Source organism: Lathyrus oleraceus, chromosome 1 (assembly GCF_024323335.1).
Source record: "Lathyrus oleraceus cultivar Zhongwan6 chromosome 1, CAAS_Psat_ZW6_1.0, whole genome shotgun sequence".
NCBI classification, from domain to species: domain Eukaryota; kingdom Viridiplantae; phylum Streptophyta; class Magnoliopsida; order Fabales; family Fabaceae; genus Lathyrus; species Lathyrus oleraceus.
In genome coordinates, this window is record NC_066579.1 from 11,546,255 (window position 1) to 11,553,686 (window position 7,432).

The window sequence follows — 7,432 nt, forward strand, 5'->3', positions numbered from 1 at the left end:
ACCATGTCAAAATTTCTCTTATACAGCACTTCACCGCTGAGGTAGAAACTGCCTGACAACCTTCTCAAAGTTTTCCTATCTTTCATAGATGCCCCAGGCGGGTAGACCTGGTTCTGGAGGAAATTCTTGATATCAAAATACCAAGGCTTGTCATCATTCACTTCTTCCACTGCAAACACGTGAGCTGGTCTATCCAAGCGCATCACGGCAATATTGGGCACTTCATTCCAATACTTGACCACAATCATGGAAGCAAACGTAGCAAGAGCATCTGCCATCCGATTATCCTCTCGAGGAATATGATGAAAGTCAACTTCTGTGAAGAACGTTGAAATCCTTCTTGCATAATCTCTATACGGAATGAGACCAGGCTGATTCGTCTCCCATTCACCCTTGATCTGATTAACAACCAGGGCCGAGTCACCATACACATCAAGATGTTTGATTCTCAAATCAATACATTCTTCCAATCCCATAATACAGGCCTCATACTCAGCCATATTATTCGTGCATTTGAAGGTTAGCCTTGCTGTAAACGGAATATGAGTGCCATGAGGAGTAATGATTACTGCCCCAATTCCATTTCCATACTGATTCACAGCGCCATCAAACACCATCGTCCATCTGGAACCAGGTTCTGGACCTTCATCAAGTGTAGGCTCATCACAATCTTTCATTTTCAAATACAGAATCTCTTCATCTGGGAAGTCATACTGAACAGACTGATGATCTTCGATCGGCTGGTGCGCTAAATGGTCAGCCAAGATACTACCTTTGATAGCCTTCTGAGCTCGATACTCGATATCATACTCAGACAACAACATCTGCCAACGGGCAATCCTCCCAGTTAAAGCAGGCTTCTCGAAGATATACTTAATTGGATCCATTCTAGATATCAACCAAGTAGTATGATTTATCATGTACTGGCGTAAACGCTTAGCAGCCCAAGCCAAAGCACAACACGTCTTCTCAAGCATAGAGTACCGAGACTCACAATCAGTAAACTTCTTACTAAGGTAGTAGATAGCGGATTCTTTCTTCCCTGATTCATCTTGTTGACCGAGTACACAACCCATCGAGTCTTCAAGAACAGTCAAATACATAATCAGAGGTCTTCCTTCTATAGGCGGAGACAAGATCGGAGGTTCAGACAGATATTCTTTAATACTGCCGAAAGCTTTCTGGCAATCCTCGGTCCAATCATGAGACTGATCTTTCCGCAGGAGCTTGAATATCGGCACACATGTGGCAGTCATGTGGGATATAAATCTGGAAATGTAATTCAAGCGCCCAAGAAAACCTCGGACTTGCTTCTCAGTTTTGGGTGCAGGCATCTCTTGTATTGCTTTGACCTTGGCAGGATCAACCTCAATACCTCTTTCGCTGACAATAAAACCCAACAACTTGCCGGAACGGACTCCAAATGTACATTTGTTCGGATTCAGACGAAGCCTAAACTTTCTCAAACGCTGAAAAAGCTTCAACAAATGCTCAACATGTTCAACTTCCGTTCGGGACTTAGCAATCATATCATCAACATAGACCTCTATCTCCTTGTGCATCATATCATGAAACAAGGTAGTCATAGCTCGTTGATACGTGGCTCCGGCGTTCTTCAAACCGAAGGGCATCACTCGATAACAGAATGTTCCCCAAGGTGTGATGAATGTTGTCTTCTCCATATCCTCGGGTGCCATCTTGATTTGATTATAACCGGAAAATCCGTCCATAAACAAAAAGACTTTGAATTTAGCTGTATTGTCTACCAACATATCAATGTGTGGTAGAGGGAAATCATCTTTAGGACTAACTTTATTCAAATCTCTATAATCAACACACATACGGACTTTTCCGTCCTTCTTAGGCACAGGCACAATATTGGCCACCCATTGAGGATATGTAGAAGTCACCAGAAACCCCGCATCAATTTGCTTCTGAACTTCCTCTTTGATCTTCACTGCCATATCTGGATGAGTTCTTCTGAGCTTCTGCTTCACAGGCACGCACTCAGGCTTCAAAGGCAGGAAATGTTGCACAATATCTGTATCTAAACCCGACATGTCTTCATACGACCAAGCGAAGATATCAAAATATTCCCGTAGCAAACTGATCAACCCCTTCTTGACAGACTCTTCAAGAAGTGCCCCAATCTTTACCATACGAACACAATCCTCAGACCCCAAGTTGACTGTTTCCAGATCTTCGAGATGCGGCTGAATGATCTTCTTCTCGTGCTCAAGGAGACGGGTAATCTCATCAGGAATCCCTTCAACATCATCTTCCTCTGCCTCAAATACAGGGAATTCAAAATTGGGAGATGGCGTTGGATCATTATGTTCAATGGGTTTTAGAATCAACCTGCATAATGATTTTGGTTAATAAGAAACTTTAGAATTTAAGCAAGAAAACCATTATGCAGATGAAAAGATTGCTTTTATTCTTGTTTTTAGGGTTTTTTGTGATCACTGATTCCATGCAAAAGAGCAAAAAGTGAAAACAAATGGAAAAACAAATGTTTAACAATGCATTAATTGAATGAAATATCATTGTATTAAATGCTGCCAACAATGTCATCACTTCTCCTTTTGGCATGGGGGAAGGGTTTTGAACAAAGTGAACCATTACTCTGATCTATGAATGACTGTAGGAACATCTACAGCGACCCAATTATGGCAGACACCACCAGGTATGATGAAGTTATTCAAGTCCTTTGCATCCTCTTCCAAGATAGCAGCAGCTTCTTCAGCTTGATCAGCATGGATGAAACCTCCACTCTTGAACAGACCTTGCTCGTTGAATGCCCCAGAACAATAGCCAATGCCAGCCCGGGATCTGTTGTCTTCAAGCTCAATCATCTTCCCTAAACCAGCAACTGCACCATATTCAATGGCCAGTTTCGCATCACGATAGGAAGCAAATGAAGGAGACTTCTTCTCAATCGGCTCAGCAATAGATAAAGCTTGGAAAGGCGTTCCAACTTCATCCTCAGCATCGATATACGAGAAAGAAGACAGGTGGCTAACCAGGAGAGCCCTTTCTCCCCCCACCACAACCAGTTTCTTATTCTTGACAAATTTCAGCTTCTGGTGTAGGGTGGATGTCACGGCGCCAGCCTCGTGAATCCATGGTCTACCAAGGAGACAACTATAAGATGGGTGGATATCCATAACCTGGAAGGTAACTTGGAAATCACTTGGTCCAATCTTGATTGGGAGATCAACTTCCCCAATCACGGTCTTACGCGACCCATCAAAAGCCTTCACAACAACACCACTCTGCCTCATGGGAGGCCCCTGATATGACAATCTCGAAAGAGTGGTCTTCGGCAATACATTCAGAGATGACCCAGTGTCCACCAGCACGTTGGACATGGCGTCGGTCTTGCAGTTTATAGAAATATGTAAAGCCATGTTGTGGTCTCTTCCCTCCTCAGGGAGATCAGCGTCACAGAAACTCAAAGTGTTGCAAGCAGTAATGTTTGCAACTATACTGTCGAACTGTTCTATGGTGACATCATGATCAACATAAGCCAGGTCCAATACTTTCTGCAGAGCCTCCCTATGGGGTTCAGAATTCAGCAGCAAAGATAAAACGGAGATTTTGGACGGCGTTTGTAGAAGCTGGTCTACAACATTGTACTCACTCTTCTTGATGAGCCTCAGCATCTCATCACATTCTTCGTTCACAGTGCCACTCGGGCCAACAGAAGAAGCAGGAGTCTTTTGTACAGAGGAGGGTTTGGCAACAGGTGCCGGATTCTGAACATTTACCGCAGTCCCAACCGGACGCTCAGCAGAATCAGAAGCTACATGAGGCTTCGGGGGTGCAGAAAACATACGACCACTACGGGTCAACCCGCTCACATCAGCAATATTTGTCATAGAAGTTGAAGGCAACGGCACTTCCTTCCCATTTTCCACCGCAACGGGATTATACCTGAAAGGGATAGCTTTCTCAGAAGAATAGGGCACAGGGCCTGCAGGCTTAATTATCAAAGAAGGAGAGACCTTCGGCTTGCTACCATCATAACGGATGACAACAGGCTCAGGTAGCTTGAACACATGAGAAATAACATTCACTTCTGGTTCGTCTTCATCAACATTACGGTTCTGCAGAATCTCTATAGTACCTTCGTCTAACAGCTCTTGAAGCTCTCTTCGCACTTGGCGACAACCCAGTCTATTGACGGAGCAAATGCGGCATCTGTCATGGTCATGCTCCATATGGTTGTACTGACACAGCAAACGATGCAACTCGACCAATGACTGTCGAATATGACTCACATATTTGACTTTATACTTCCCAGGGCACCCCTGGACCATATTCACTGATTTCCCATGCTCGGGCAATGGGTTCTTTGTAACATTGGGGCTTGAGTCCTCAAAGCTCAGAATGCCGCATCGTATAAGGTCTTGAACCTTAGTCTTCAATGGATAGCAATTCTCAATGTTATGTCCCGGAGCACCGGAATGATACACACAGTGTTGATCTGGCTTATACCACCACTGCGGGTTAGCAGGCACAGCCGGAGGATCCCTTGGAGTAACCAGTTTCCTCTCCAACAAGGAAGGATACAATTCAGCATATGACATAGGAATGGGATCGAAACTGATCTTTTTCCTATCATAATTCAGATTGGCTTGATTGCTGGTACTGCCACGAGGCTGGTAAGCCGGTTGCTGTGGACGGTGTTGCTGTTGATACTGAGGCTGTTGCTGATGCTGATGCTGATTAGGCGGCTGATACTGAGCATTATCTCTGAAGACAGGTGCTATATGAGCCACCTGGCTTCCTCTTGACATAGGGTCTTCTTGGTTTAGCATGGGATTGCACAGCATGTGCCTCCCCCTCTTTCTTCTTAAACGCCCCATACCGTTTAGAAGAGCTCTCATCTTTTGACAGACGTCCTTCACGGACTCCTTCCTTCAGACGCATCCCCATGTTCACCATCTCGGTGAAATCAGAGGGAGCACTCGCAACCATCCGCTCATAATAGAATGAGCTAAGAGTCTTCAAAAAGATCTTAGTCATTTCTTTCTCTTCCAGCAGAGGAGTAATTTGAGCTGCTAACTCTCGCCACCTCTGGGTGTACTCCTTAAATGTCTCTTTATCCTTCTGAGACATGGCCCTGAGTTGATCACGGTCAGGAGCCATATCTACATTATATTTGTATTGCTTGACGAAGGCTTCGCAAAGATCGTTGAAGGATCGGATGTTTGCACTATCAAGGCTCATATACCAACGAAGAGCCGCACCAGACAAACTATCCTGGAAATAATGAATCAAAAGCTGATCATTATCTGTTTGCGTAGACATTTTCCTGGCATACATGACCAGGTGAGCAAGATGGCAGGTGTTCCCTTTATACTTTTCAAAGTCAGGCACTTTGAACTTGATCGGAATCTTCACACCGGGAACAAGGCAAAGTTCAGCAGCAGACTTACCAAACAGATCTTTCCCTCGGAGGGTCTTCAATTCCTTTCGCAGCTCGAGGAATTGATCATTCATCGCGTCCATCTTTTCATTGACATCTGGGCCCTCAGACGGCTCAGAATGATAGATGGTGTCGTCTACCCTAGGAATGGTATGCACGACAGGAGGAGCAGCAGCAAGGACCGGGCTAGATGCCGGCATAGAAGCAAAAGTAGGAGCTGGAATATCTGACATGAAACCAGGAGGCATACCCCACGGAAACCCGGCTGGCATGGCATTAGGCATGAAATGAGCACTAGCAGCTGGCACAGCCGGAGCAACGACTTCTGATATAACTGTCCTCTGGGGAGGAGTTGCAGGAGGTGGAGAAGGTTGATTCTGTGCAGCCAGAAACTGCTCCATCAGAGCACTCAAACGAGCGACTTCTTCCTTCAGCTCTCTGTTCTCTTGTTCCAATTGATCCATTACTCTGGCAGAATTGGCTCTGGTATAGTACCGGTGAGTCAGCTTGTCTTCAAAATAAATGAAGAGCACGGAGTTAGGCCACAGACAAGAAGACCAACACAACCTGCTTATGCAAAATGATGCATGCAATGTTTGTGCATATGCTTTATTTTTTATTTTCAAGGAACTTTTAGGGTTCTATTTGCAAAATTTGAATTTTTAAGCATTTAATAGCATATGGAAAATATCTCATCAAATATATTCGAAACAAAGAAGTACATCATTTTTTATCATTACAAAGGGAAAAGGAAAATAAACATCCTATGGATCCCTAGAAGTTGGGATGCTGGAAGACGAGATGCACACAACTTCTTGATCTCTCTCTCATAGGCTGCTTCCATATCCGCTTTCTCCTTCGCAAGTCGATCGTACTTTCTCTTCCAGAACTTGGAAGACTGAGGAAGCAGAGAAGTCCAAGTATCATTCGGATCATCAATCACCTGATGCTCGAGAAACTCAATCAGAGCGTCCTTCTCCTTAAGCTGATGAAGCAACTCCTCTCTTTCGCGGATCCAAGCACGTGAAAGGTCTTCTTCTCTCAACTCCTCTACACCTTGGTTAGGGAGGGTTGAAGGCCCAGCCACATCCAACGGTGTAGGTCTCAGATGATCATACGGCATAAGGTACTCAAAAGCTCTCTGTCTGACCCAAGAGGTATACGACTCCAAAGCAATGCAATTCTTCGGACCCAATTCGTTTCTACCCTTCTTATGGATATTGCGCCAAGCGCGGACAAATCTGGCTTTCAGGCCTTGGGGATCTTTACCCTCCTGAAAGAACACACCTTCTAACAGAATATTATGAGGTTTATCCTTTAGGGGGAACCCAAGCTGACGACGTGCTAAGATAGGATTGTAGCTGATCCCACCACATGTACCGAGAAGAGGCACATTAGGGAATTCACCACAATAGTCAATGATCTGCACAGTATCATACACGCGATCATACATAGAGATATCATCATTAGTGAGAGACATGAGTCTCGTGGACCACCGTAGACATCCCTTGTTTTCCTTGAAAGCGATCGTCTGCGGTAAGTGAGAAATAAACCACTTATACAGCAGAGGCAAACAACACACAATAACTCCTCCACCCTTTGCATTCCTCAGATGCAAAGAGAAATAGACATCACCCAACAGAGTAGGAACGAGATTAAGAACAGAGAAGATCCTAATGGCGTTCACATCCACAAATTTGTCGATGTTGGGGAACAATACCAAACCATAGATGAGTAGCACAAATAAAGCCTCAAAGGCATCCTCACTCATGGCCTTCCCATAAACGGTAGCTTGAGCAATGAGGAACTCGGAAGGAAGACCCTGAATTCCACCTTTGGTAGTCAGATTAGCTTTAATCAAAGATTCATCTATGTGCAACAAGTCTGCAATCTCTCGAGAAGTCGGAATACTCTCCAAGCCACTGAACGGCACCTGATCCAGAATAGGAATACCCACTAGATGAGCATACTCCTCCAAGGTAGGCAACAACTGGAAGT